The 13,022-nt window shown below is 49.0% G+C and overlaps 1 protein-coding gene and 1 long non-coding RNA gene across 5 annotated transcripts in view; one reads left to right on the forward strand and one right to left on the reverse strand.

Annotated features, from left to right (window-relative positions):
• The window catches only part of RREB1 (ras responsive element binding protein 1), a 121,205-nt gene that overhangs the window by 73,768 nt on the left and 34,415 nt on the right, over positions 1-13,022 (forward strand). The window lies entirely within an intron of this gene.
• Positions 2,964-8,359, reverse strand: LOC122430166. 2 transcript variants are annotated; one of them, XR_006266249.1, is made up of 3 exons: positions 7,962-8,359; positions 5,255-5,376; positions 2,964-3,067 (listed from the first exon to the last, which is right to left on the reverse strand). It is a non-coding gene; the product is annotated as an uncharacterized LOC122430166 (long non-coding RNA). The 2 variants fall into 2 exon arrangements; XR_006266250.1 differs by lacking the exon at positions 7,962-8,359 and adding an exon at positions 7,553-7,667.

The following is a 13,022-nucleotide window of genomic DNA, read 5'->3' on the forward strand; positions in this document are numbered from 1 at the left end:
GTGCTGTCAGTTCTCTTCCATTGATCTGTGTATCTGTCCCAAGGCCTAACATGGTATTGATTACTGTAGCTTTGGGTAAGTTTTGAAATTGGGAGATGTGAATCTTTGAACTTAGTTCTTTCCCTAGATTGTTTTGGATATTCCAGGTTGCTTGAATTTCTTTGAGGTAATTACAAGCCACATAGAGTGAGTTGTGAAATATTCCGTCCTCCTCTCTGTTTTAGCAGAGTTCGTGAAGAGTTGATATTAATTCCTTTCATTTAAATATGTGGTAGAACTCATCGGCAAAGCCATCTGGGCTTTTCTTTCTGAGAAGTTTTTAAAGGACTAACTCAGTTTCTTTACTTGTGATAGGTCTGTTCACATTTTCTGTTTCTTCTTGGAGTCAGTTTCAGTAGTTCCGTCTTTTGTAGGAATTTAGCCATCTCGTTGAAGTTATCTGATTGGCTGGCATACAGCTGTTCTTAATGTCCCCTTGCAATCCTTTTTATTCTGTAAGGTCAGTAATGTCGCCTCTTTCCTTCCTGATGTTAGTAATTTGAGTCTTCTCAGTTTTTTTCCTTAATCAGTCTAGCTGAACATTTAACAATTTTACTGGTCGTCTCTTCAAAGAAACAGGGGCTTCCCAGGTGGCGCTAGTGGTAAAGAACCCAACTGCCAACACAGCAGACATAAGTTCAATCCCTGGGTCGGGAAGATCCCCTGGAGAAGGAAATGGCAATCCAGTCCAGTATTCTTGCCTGGAGAATCCCATGGACCGAGGAGCCTGGCGGGCTACAGTCCATGGGTTGCAAAGAGTTGGACACTAGTGAAGCAGCTTAACCTTCAAAGAAGTAACTTTTCAGCTTGTTGATTTATTCTCCTCTGTTGCTTTTCTGTTCTCTATTTTTTTAATTTTCCGCTCTAAACATGACTGTTTCCCTCCTGTTTGCTTTAAGTTTAGCTTGCTCATTTCTTTCTAGTGTTTCAGGTAGAAGATTAGACTATTTATTCGAGAATGTTTTTATGACAGGTGTTTACAGCTATAAATATTTCTTTAAACATAGTTTTCATAACATTTCGTAAATTTTTGTATGTTGTATTTCCCTTTTCATTCATCTCAAAATATTTTCTAATTTTTCTGTGATTTTTCCATTGGTTATTAAGGAGTATGTTTGATTTCACATATTTACAACTTCTCAAATGTCTGTTACTAATTTTGAATTTCATTGCCTGTTAATTGAACAAAGCTTTCCATGATTTCAGTTTTTTTTTTCCTTTAATGTATTGAGGCTGGGTTTGTGGCCGAGCATATAGTCTATCCTGGAGAACGTCTCGTGCTGTTGAGAAGAGTGTATTCTTGCTGTTGTTGGGTGGAGTGTTTTCTAGAGGTGCTGTCGGTCCCAGCTGGTTTATGCATTGTCCTGTCTCCTCACAGACCTTTGTTTATCTTCACCTGCTCTACCTGTAGGGTTTGCACAGTTACCGTCCCATTTTGCAGATGAGGGAGCTTGCTTAGGATCAGAGTCAGTGCCAAGGTTTGAACATCGGCTTGTCAGGCTTAGAGGCCATGAGAGAATGGATACAGCTTTGTGTCACTTTGTATATTAGAAAAAAGCACTCTTTCAAGCTTCACCCTCTTTCAAAATAATTTCCTGTTGTAAAACATTATTTTCAATGTTAAACTATTTGAGCCATCCAGCTAGCATAGTCCACTCTCTTTGGTGAGCCTGGAATCACTTTTTATTGATTTTTATAAGGTGGAGCTAGTGGTAAAGAACCCATCTGGCGATACAGGAGACATAAGAGACGCGGGTTTGATTCCAGGGTCAGGAAGATCCCCTGGAGGAGGGCGAGGCACCCCACTCCAGTATTCTTGCCTGGAGAATCCCATGGACACAGGAGCCTGGCAGGCTACAGTCCATGGGGTTGCAAAGAGTCTGACATGACTGAAGCAACTTAGCATGCATGTGTTGTTAGAAATTATATTAAATTTTTTATAGACCAACCGTTGATATTACCCTGAGATTCTCATTTATGTAAATTACTGTTTATAAGTTGTTGTTTTTTTTTAAAGCAGACCTTAGGGATGTTTGTGCTAATTTCTGATTTTGTGCTGATTTTAGTGTGAGTCATCTTGATTTACAGGAGAGGACTAATTGCTGGGGACTGAATTCTAGTTTTAATTCTGCAGAACTTTTCAGAAATCTCTTTGATTTTTCTATACTTCACCAAAGTGGCATGGTAAAACCTCACTTAGAACTTGCACTCAAGTGCAGTGTTTGTGAAAGCATTGTGAAGGCTTGCAGTGACCTGGGGAATGTCCTGGCTGGAGGGTGTTTCTGAGTTTGTGTTTTCAGAGCTGACGGCATCCTGTGATAATCTCTGAGAGGTTTGCACTCCTCACTCTGTGACCCTGGCAGGTTAATTGACCTCTCTGTGTCTTGCTTATTACTTCATCGGTAGAAGGCAGTGATGTCTGTACCAATGGGAACATTGTGGGGATTCAGTGGGAATTGAATGTGGGAATTAACACATGCAGTGCACATAGGATAATGTTAGTTAATTAGTACTTCACTAATGTTGTATGTGCCACTGAAGAAAAACACAGCGACTGACTGACTATTTGTAAAACGCCAGAAAATAAATGAAGAGGTTCTTCTTTTGACTTGCTATCCTAAACCTATAATTTAAATTTAAAAGAATTTACTTAGAATATTTGAGCTTATTACACTCCTTTTATTTTTTTCTTCTCTGCAGAAAATTGCAAACCATGGGTTAAAAAGAACATTTGGTGTTTGGTAATCAGTCACAATCATCACCACCTTCGTTTGTTAGTGAAACTGTACTTTTTGGGGGGAAAAATTATAAAAATGTGAAAACACTTACAAAAATGTGCCAGAGAGAGCAGGGTTAGATTCATCTGCCCAGTGGATCTGTTCCAGGATCTGATACCCGGATGGTGAGCTGTGGTGTCTCCTGGGCACGTACCTGTGTTACATCGTCAGGGGCCAGAGCTGCTCTGGGATTGGAGAGACCGTGCACGCGCTGGTTCTGATGAGCCGTACCCTTGCTTGACTTTCAGAGCCTGGAAGGAAGTCAGTGGGCTGTACGTCTGGTTCTCGAGACCAAAGCTTTGTTTCTCATTTTCCTTCGATGGCCGCCCTGCCGCTCCCCAAGGTCTGCCGCAGCATCTGGGCCGGGGGAGCCGGGGGCCCCGGAGCCCAGGCGGAGGCCGGGCCTGTGCAGCCGGGACACCCACCCCCATCCCTGTTCTGCCTTGTTTCTAGCCTGTCCCGGGCCCCCTTTCCCGCGCCGTTTCCTGTGACACAGCTCCGTGCTCTGATCTTCAGTCCCTCCCCTCGGGGGTGCAGGTTCAGTAAGAACCCTGCTGGAGCGCGAGTACCTGTGGTGTGGATCTCTAGATCCAGTTTGCCAAGATCCAACTCCCCGAGGCTAGTCTGGGAACTCTAGTGCCCCTTCCCTCAGCCTCCTGCTCACCCCGTTCCTAAGGTCGTCCACACGCACACCTGTGCTGCACCAGCCTCCATGTGCACTTTCTCCTGGATAAGCCCCACCTTCCCTGGATTTAGGGCTGAGCAACAGTGTAGGAGGCAGATGTGGGCTCCACCCCTGACTTTGGCTGCTTCAGCACCCAGAGGGGCTCACACATCTCACAGCATAGACCCCCAGAACTTCGTCCTTTTCAGTTCGGTTACTTCTAGATGATTTTAACGAGGTACCCTTTGCAGCCACCCTCTGTATAAAAGCAAGCCACTCTGTCTCCTTCAGCCACTAGTTATTGTATGAGAATGTGTTTGTTATCTTCATTTATTAGGTTAATCGACCTTTTTGAAGTTTCTTTTACCTTAGTTTTATGAGAGGACCATCAACTTGTAGTCAACCCAGTAGAATTATCACATTAATAAAAAGAAAAATAAACTTCGCAGAATCAGAAAGCAGATTAAAGTATGTCATTGTGTTGATAGTTGCACTGTAGCTCAGGTACAGCCCATAACTTACTATCATTTCATTCCAGGAAATACATTTAAATTATTTTTAAAAGTAATTGTATATCTGGTAAACAGGGAGACTGGAGTGATACAGATTCCAGCTTATTTTAAAGAAGTTTCGGGGGAGACCATCTCAATTTATTACCATATCTGGGACAGTTTTTCAAGTTACCACTTCCCTGTCTGCGGATTCTCATGTTTTTGAGGTTTGAATTTGAAAATCCTTTATCCCAAACCTTTCAAACCACAGCTTAGTTCGTAAGCAGACTAATAGGTTGCCATCGCAATGCAAAACAGGTATCACGGAAACATTGCTGCAGCTCCAGCTTTTAACTTCCCAGAACTCTTTATCAGTTGCTCCCATGTTGAAATTTTGGATTGAGCGGTGCTTGTCTTCCAAAACAAACTTGGGAAACTGAGCCAGAGCACGCCCTCTGGGAGAGCTCAGTGTAGGAAAAAGGGCACTGAGCTTTGCAATCTGCAAAAACTTTCCAGAAAGTGCTGGACGGCAGAGCTATGAAGAAGCGATGATGCTTGAAAGAGAGAATGGCAGCAAATCTCCTGTGGAAAGAATCAGAGCTCTGAAACGGGGATTTTCTTTTTGCAGACTATAATGGCCTCGGAATATAGGAAATTAATTTCTCCTTTGCGCCTCACCTTACACACTGTAGACTTTTAAGCTGTAAACAGTGTCTGGGAGTCCTTGTCATGTTAGGGACACACAGGAGAGAGGCCCTGGCAGGAGCAAGCTTTTCCGACTTCTCCTTTGTTTAGAGGAGGGCACAGAAAGAGCAGGGGTATGTCCTCACCTCAGCCTTGTGTTCACAAGGTGAAGGTGAGGCGGGGACACCCTGGAGTGTCATCTGATTGCCTTGCTCTCCTCCTGCTGTGGACACAGCTGCATCCATCCCCCAGCACAGGAGACTCGGGCCCCGGGGATGCCCCCACATCATGGGTAGTCTTCAGGAACAGAGGCTTATGTGTTCCTATTATGCTGGAAGAAAACATTGGCCGCACAGAAATGTGACCTGCTCCATGACAGATGAGAGCGCGGAGGCTCTGAATTTAGCACGGCACTCTCAGCCGCTCAGCCGCAGCCAGGCCCGGCCTCTGCCGCTGTGCTGGGGGTCGGCACAGGTGGCCGGCCCTGAAGGCAGGAGGAACAGAGACGGGGCTGCGTGTCTAGAGGGTTGCTTCTGTACCCTCTGGGTCCAGCAAGAGGAAGCGCCCTGTGAAATGTAGCCACGGTGATGGTCAAGTACCTGCGGGTGCCCTCTCACTGGTCTCGTCCCTGCCGCTTCTCAGGAGTGGAGGTGCACACGCAGAGCTCGGCCCGTCCCACCGAGAAACAAGTCTTAGTCACAGGTGCACTGCTCCCTGGTCCCTGTGAGGAAGAGGGAGGTATCAGGAGGAAATCACTTCAGGATAAGAGTCTGGGGGTCACCCCACGCAGGACTACATGAGCATTTTGTTTCCTTGAGGATATTCCTATTAAAAAGCAGGGGAAAATGCCAACACAGTTCTTATCTGTAACTGAGTGTCCCCTTCCCTAGAGGGAAAGACGGATGAGCAGAAAATGCCTTTTGGGGGTGCTCAGAGGTCTTTCCACTTTCAGGTGCACTTGGGAGATGATATACTTGACAGCCCTCTGCAGACAGAGGGGTTTGTGTGAATTGAGATTTTAACCTCGTTTATAGTCGGCACAACTGTGTGAACTGTGTTGGACACGTGACCCTCAGCTCTGGCGGCTGTACTGTGAATATTTGGTCATTTCATGATAGTACTTGGTTACAAGGCGGTTTCAGTATATTCAGTACTCTCTACTGGAATAGGCATATTTCGAGTACAGTTTATTTTTTTGTTTGTTTTCGAGAACAGTTTAAGAAGCGTTTTCTATTACGAAGGTGGAAACTTTTTTCTCTTTAACCAGGAAAAAAAAGTCATTGAACTGTAATACCCCATTCCCTGATCATTCCACTTAATATGCTTTTCCCTCTCTTGGAAGTCTGCATTATTAAGAGGCCCAGAACTTCCCCCTGAGAGTGAACATTTGTAAGTCCGGTTATCACAGCAGAATGTCTTAAGTTACCACTTTCCCCCAATAGCTTTCACCAAATCTTTCACCAAATGGTTTATTGTTTGATTATATTTAAATGTTTTTAGCCTTTCTTTACATCTCGTTGGCTGGAATTGAAATTTGTACGCTTTTATTTCAACTTCAGTCATTGTTGAAATGAAGGCGGCCTCTCTGTGGGCCCCCTGAGAGCTCTTCCTTCTTCTCTGGCTGCAGCTGGTAGAGGATGCTCCTCAGAACAGGGCCGAGGGCCTCCATCCCTTCGTCTGTAACGCGGGTGGAGCTTTGCTAGGAGTTGTTGTTTCTAGGCTTAAATGCTATAACACATACCCACGCCTCTGGTTCACATAAAATATTCAACAGATTGTAGTTTGCTTTCTTTCTCTTCTCCCTGAGGAAGGTTTAACCCACGAGTCCCTCCTCCATGACGGTGAGCATGAGTGTTTACAAAACCAAGAGAACAGACCCTGTGCCCTTTGACCTTGAGGATTTCAGGCTGCGTCCTAAGAACGTGACAGTGTGAGAGCAGGATTTTGTGTTCCTCTATCTTCTCTGAATTGTGCACACCCTCATCATTATTTGAAGACTTCCAGTTTGTTGTTCTTTTTTTTTTTTTTTTTTTTTTTTTTTTTTTTTTTTTTAATTTTTTTATTAGTTGGAGGTTTTGTTCTTTTTTTGAATTGCTTATTCTGTGGTGTTTTTACATTTTTATGTGGATTTGCGCTTGTTGTTGGATGATAGTCTGTAGTCATTTTCAGAATTCTTACTTTACATTTGAGAAGTCTGCACATGGTAGAAAGCAACCACTCTTCTCTGAGAAAAAGAACAGGTGGCAGGAATTTGTCATAGGATTTTATTCCTCATGTAAGACAGTAAGTATAAGGAAATAGCTGAGCTACCCCTTCAACCCCTCCAGCAGAGCTTATTTTATTTTTTGAAATGATATTTGAAAAATGTCTCTCAGTTTGATTCTGTGTATTCTTCTGAAGGACCAGTTTAAGTCCATTTAATGCTGGAGAGAGTTTGTTCATAGGACCATCCCAGCATGGGCAGATGGTAAACACCAGCCAGGCGTTTTTTCCTTTGCATCACTGTTTCTCACGTTTATGATCTGCTTCCTAATTAAATTGTCTCTTACCATTTGGCCAACTGGATGCTGAGGTTTACAGCTTAGCTTGTCTGCTGTTTTGGCAGAGGTGGTGTTTGTCTCTTAGTTTGTGTTGGAGACTAAGCAGACGCAAAAGAAGTGTTGGGTGCAGGAAGTATGGTGTTTTTGGCCTATATTGTCTAAATATTTCGAAAGCTCAGTTGCACCAGGTAAAAGTGGTGAATGGCACCAAAATCTGGAGCGTCCTAGCTTGCCCACGCTTGAGCGGCCTGGCAGCTGTGCCCCGTGGAAGTCGGGTCATGGGTGGCCAGGCCCTGGAACAGAATGCAGCGTGGGGAGCCGGCCTCTGCTCCCCTCTCTCACACACGCCCCCCTCACCTGACCGCCAGGAACTTTGAGCCGATCCCGAGTCTGTGTCCCGTTCAGTGTGATAACGTGAAAGCAGCAAAGCGAAGAGGACAGAGGAAGAGAGGGAGCCAGCGCTGGATCACAAACTTAAACCTGCAGGGCGCTGGCTGTAGGCCACTCGGCTCGTCCTGCTTTATACCTCGCATTTTTCCACCTTTGTTTAAATATTCAACTTGTCCAACCTGTTTGGGCTGAACAAGCTGGTGCAAGCAAACATCGAAACTGTCAACGTTTTTTCTGATTTGTTAAGGAAGGTGATTAGCAGCAAATTTTACACCCCCTCCCCCAAAAAAAAGAAGAGTGAATGAGCAACACAAAAATCTTAGCCCGTGTGTTTACCACACAAGATCCCACTCGTGGGGTGTGTGTGCATGCGTACCTTCCTCCTCCTCTGTGGCCTTTCTCCTGCTTCCTGCAGGGCTCCGGGTTGATGGTGAGCTAGTTGGCCTTCAGCGGGGAGAGAGTGTGTTTCCTTAAACCAGACATGCGGTTGCATAATGGGTCACTGGGACACAGCAACTGCTCTCCAGCCTCACTCTCGGCTTATATAACCCAGCGCCCTTGGGAGGCCTGCCCATTTTGCAGGCGGGAAGACTGAGGTCTGCAATGGCTCGGGGTTCAGCCAAGGGCACAGGCACACCTGGACCCTCCTTCCCCCACAGCACATCCCGTGGTCCTGTGTGTCGCCCCCGGCGAGCCTTCATTCTGCGGAGACTTGGGGCCATAAGCCATACTTAGAGGCAGGGCTGTGTGGTCTAGTTGGTGTTCCCAGGTGAGGCTCATATGCGGACCCCGGTCATTTTCTCTGTCTCTCGCCGGCCCTCAGGTTGTGCCAGATGGTGTCCCCGCGGCGGTGGTGATCTCCTGCACCCGCACCCACGGCAGCCCTCGCCCTGCAGCGTGGCAGGCCATCTCAAATGGCCCAGCCCAGGCACTTCTTGTTCCTCTTTTTAAAAGGCTGGGGAGCAGCCCAGAGCGCCTGGGCACCCCCTTACTCCCCAGAGAGGCATCTCTTCCTCCTCCTCGATGAAAAAGGATGTGAACAGCTGGGTTCTGCCATCCAGGTAGAAGGGGAAGGCGAGCTCCCCTTGGGGCTGAAGTGAGGAAAGATCTGGGTGCCATGTGTGCCTCCATTTCGCCGTGAAGTGTTGGTTCTTAGCTCTTTGCCATGGAAGGGCCTTCTCTGGGGGGGACGGGCAGTAGATGCTGCCCTCAGAGGGGATGGCTCCCAGCTGAAGGCCTCTCTCGGCCAAGACCCCAGATCCAGGCCCTGCTGGGCCACAGCCGGCCCTGGGCATACGGGGAGGCTGAAGACATGGAGGCATTCAGCCTGGGGGTGAGAAGAGTCCACGCACCAGGCGGCTGCCCTGAACTCGCCAGGGGCTGTCGGAGAGGAGAGCGGTCACTTGGATTCTCTGTGTTAACACAGGATGGACCAGGAGAGCAGTCAGCTCTCGAAGCCTCTGGGGTCTTCCCTTTGTTCTTTTCAGAATCCATAGTTTTACATGGAAATAGGTACTGGGTGTCTTCATGAGTATTCTAAACAAGGGAGCCAAATAACCCACGGAGAGTATTACAGTAAGTGAAAGATTATTTTAGCAAAACAAGGGCAGGCACGGGGGGAACATACAGGAGGGTTCAAGGAACTCGGATTCAAAGGCAGGGAGGTAAGGAGCAGGTCTAGAATAGGGGTTTTACGAGCTGGTATTTACTGACGGGGCCGACCGCCAAGCTCCCAGCGCTGGATTTGAAAGTCAGGAGGGGAGGACTTGAGAATAGCAGTACGGGCTCTGTCGTCTGAATAGACGGCTGGGGGCTTATCCTGAGATCCTGTTCTGAAGGCAGCGGCTGTCATTGTCAGCGAAGAACACGGCCTGCGGAAGGGGGGCAGGAGGAGAGATGCTCCTCAGGAGTCATGACCCCACCCCGGCCCATCAGTGCAAAAGTGTCTGTCCCGAGGCCTCCCATGAGACTGAGACGGAGCAGGAACCCAGAGACGGGAGTGGCGCCCGAAGCGGGGCTGGGGAGAGGGCAGAGGCGGGTGCGAGTTCACGAGGTCCATGGCCCTGGGCTCCAGCTGTGCCTGCCCTGAGCCGAGATCCCCTAACTTCCCACATGGCTGAGTTGTCCTGGCACAGCAGCGCCAGAGGACCAGGCTGTGGTCGGCACAAGGAGAGCGAGCGGGCCCCTGGTGTCAGGATATGTTTCCCTCGAGTGGCGGGGACCAGGAGGAAGCCTGTGGTCGCAGCCTCCACGGCCACGTGGCGCATGGCAGAGGCCCGGCCCGCTGGGAATATGCAGTGTCCAACCATTTCACCCGAACCGCCCTGCTGCCAGCTCCCCACAGAGGATGCCGCCACGGGCCCGCAGACTGCGGGGGACACGTCTCTGGGGCCTGCACCTCACGCTCAGCTGCCTTCTAGACCCTTCCCAAGACTCTGTCCCTTCAGCCTGCGAGGCGGCCCACACCCCCTTCCCCACACCCTGCCGCAGCTGGCGGGCCTGCTTCTGGGTGAGCGTGACCGAGCCTGACAACACCCGCTCACCAGAAGGTGCCTGTGGGCCCGCGTCCGCCTGTCTTCACTCCCCGCCCGGGCGTTGCCCAGGGCCTGATTGACTTACACTCGGCTCAGAACCCTGGAACTCCTCCCCCAACTTCTGATGGGAAAACACACAAATCCTTCTGGAGATTTAACTTTTCTTCAGCCCAGAAAGTAGGCCGTAGGGCTGCAGTGCCTCTTAATCTCGTCCGTTCCCTCTCTGGTTATCACGAGGCTTTGTTGTAAAAGCACAGCCAGCCCGGGGTAGGGATGGGGAGTCGTCTGTAACGAGGCTGTAAAAACCTGTGCAAACCTGTTGACTGCAATCTGGCGGGGCCGCGAGCGGTGCTGGGTGCTGGTTTAGTGTATGGTTCGCGTCCTGTTGACTGAAAAGGGTGACCTTCCTCACGATGCCATTCTCTCAGAGGGTCAAGTCTTTCAGACCCCCAGATCAGTGAAACCTGTGCAGAAATTCAGGCTGAGAAGCGAGCAAACCCTGGTGGTGTCTAGATCCTGCCTGAGCTTTGACCTTCACTCGTAAACCAGACGCAGGCAAGCTTGGAGGAGGCTTGAGACCTGCCGTGGGGACACCTTCTTTGAGGTGCTCCTTTAAACTTGCTGCAGGTTTTTCAAGGACTCTTACCCCCGAGATAAGAAGGTTTCATTTCCCAGTTCTGTGGGGTGTTTGTCTCCCGGGTGGACCTGTGCAGGGTTGCTGGTACACTGAAGAATGAGCCTGGGAGAGGTTTAACGCTTAACGTCCAAGAAGTGTCAGCCTCCCACTCTGAGAGCAGCGCCAAGGGGTGAAGAACGTGACTGGAGTCCAGCGACTGTCATGCGTGAGCAGGCGTGGGGAGTGCTGGGGTGAAAGTGCCCAGGACCAGGGCAGGGACCCGCAGGGGAGGCCCCAGAAGCGGGCAGGTCCAAAAGCAGACCTCCAGAGGCGTTGACGACGGGGAGCGCGGGCCTGAATCCATGCTTTAGAAGCTCACCCGGCCCAGTGCGGAGGAGGGACAAGAGGGACAGCAGGGCGGTCAGTGTCAAGACCAGTCAGTCAGGAGTCCTGTGGCTGGTAGCATTTGTTGCATTTCCATCTGAGTTAGTCCTTGCGCACAGGTCTTTCAACTTTTTTCCAGTTATTAGCCTCCAAGACAAGTTTCCGGGAGTGGAATTATTGGTACAAAGGGCATATGGATTAAAACTCGGATCCCTGTCACTCAGCTGCTTTGCGGAAAAGTTGCTACCAGTGTTCAGCCCCATCCATGGCACGTGAGAGCCAGCTTTCTACACCACAGCAGCCTTCATGCTCTGTAGCTTCCTGTTCCACAGAAACCGTTGACCTCTCTCATTCTGGCGAGCAAAGAGCTAGCTGTTCACTGCCCAGGCAGAGGATGGAGCACACGGGGCTCGACGGCAGTTTGACGGGAGGACTCGCGGGGATCTGAGCGGGAGCCGAGGGGGTCACGTCACTGCTACACCCACGCCTGGAACCCCAGCTCAGCCTGCACAACCTCAGGACATGTCGTCCCAGCCCTGTGTGTGCCCCACACTCAGACCACATCCAGACGCGTGTTCACTTCTGATCCGTCACTTCCTGAAGGGTGTTCACAAACGGGAGAGGATTCCAAGATGAGCATGACCGGTTCTACCTGCAGACTGGAGGGCAGGACTGGGAGGCGCTGGCTGCAGGAGCCTGAGCTGTTTGGTTTCAGGTAGAGGAACTCTGGAGAGACTCAGACCTCACCTTGAACTATCTGAGGGGCTGCCCTGCAGCAGAGAAGGTAGACTGTCGATGGTTTTTAAACTTGGCCTCGTTGAGATGGAGAGTCCTTGTTGCTGCCAGTATCAAGTCAGAGCTGAGTGGCGGCGCAGGGCTGAGAGACGTTCTGTGCCAGGTGGCCGGTTGGACAGCATCTCACCCCACTTCCAGTCCTGAGGCTTGTGTGATTTGCTGGTTCTCAGGATACATGGACATTAGATGAATTAGCCCTTTAAATGAAACCTGGCGGAACAACAGAACCAGGTCTTCTAAAGGAGAGAAACGGGGTCGTCTCCTCCTTGCCCACCCTCCTGTGTTCCAGTCTCCCCCACCTCCTCTGCTGCCTGAAAACCACTTCCGTCCTAAATCCCAGGAGCTAGATAATAAAGCATCAATCTCATGACCGTTGGTGTCACATGGTAGAAAAGGTGCAGCTTGAAATGAGCTCGTGAACTGCTTGCAGTCGTCAGCTCTGATTCCCAGGGTTCTCACGGTGATCATGGCCTCGTGTTAATCGCACCAGTCAGGAATAAATACCCTATCGACTATAGAAAGGGTATTCATTTTTGAAGTTAAATTTTGAGTGATCTCTTGAAACGATGGGTATGGTACTGATTTACATCCCTTAGTATTATCACACTTCCTCAATTCTTAGATGCTTTAAAAAAAAAATTTTTTTTTTTTTTTACACTTCTGAGATTGGAATGTGCCATATGATAAATGTTGAAAGAAACTTGCCAGCCATTTTTTTTTCCTCCAAACACTGATATTAAGTGATGGTCTCCGTAACTCTCAGCCGCCTTGAAATAGAGGGGGTGCTTAGAACAAAGCTATTTGTCTCCCATTAACTCTCTGATGACTTTAAGGGGCCAAGAAGAATAATCAAGCGTCGTAACCTGATAACCTGAGCAAGGAATTGTGTGGACGTGGGCATGACGGTTGTCTGTGATCCTTTTCCATTTTCTCCCACTAGATCTTTCTGACCCACCACACTGAGCCCCCCTAAGAAAGCAGAGGGTTGGCCTGAGCTGCCTTCCCTGAACCCACTCCTCAAAGGTGAGGCCACATCTCACCTGCTGGTGGATTACTGGGTTGGTGCTCTTTGGACAGGGGTTAGTGTGGTCAGGGGCTGGCCCATGGA

The sequence above is a fragment of the Cervus canadensis genome, chromosome 28 (genome assembly GCF_019320065.1).
Source record: "Cervus canadensis isolate Bull #8, Minnesota chromosome 28, ASM1932006v1, whole genome shotgun sequence".
Lineage (NCBI taxonomy): Eukaryota > Metazoa > Chordata > Mammalia > Artiodactyla > Cervidae > Cervus > Cervus canadensis.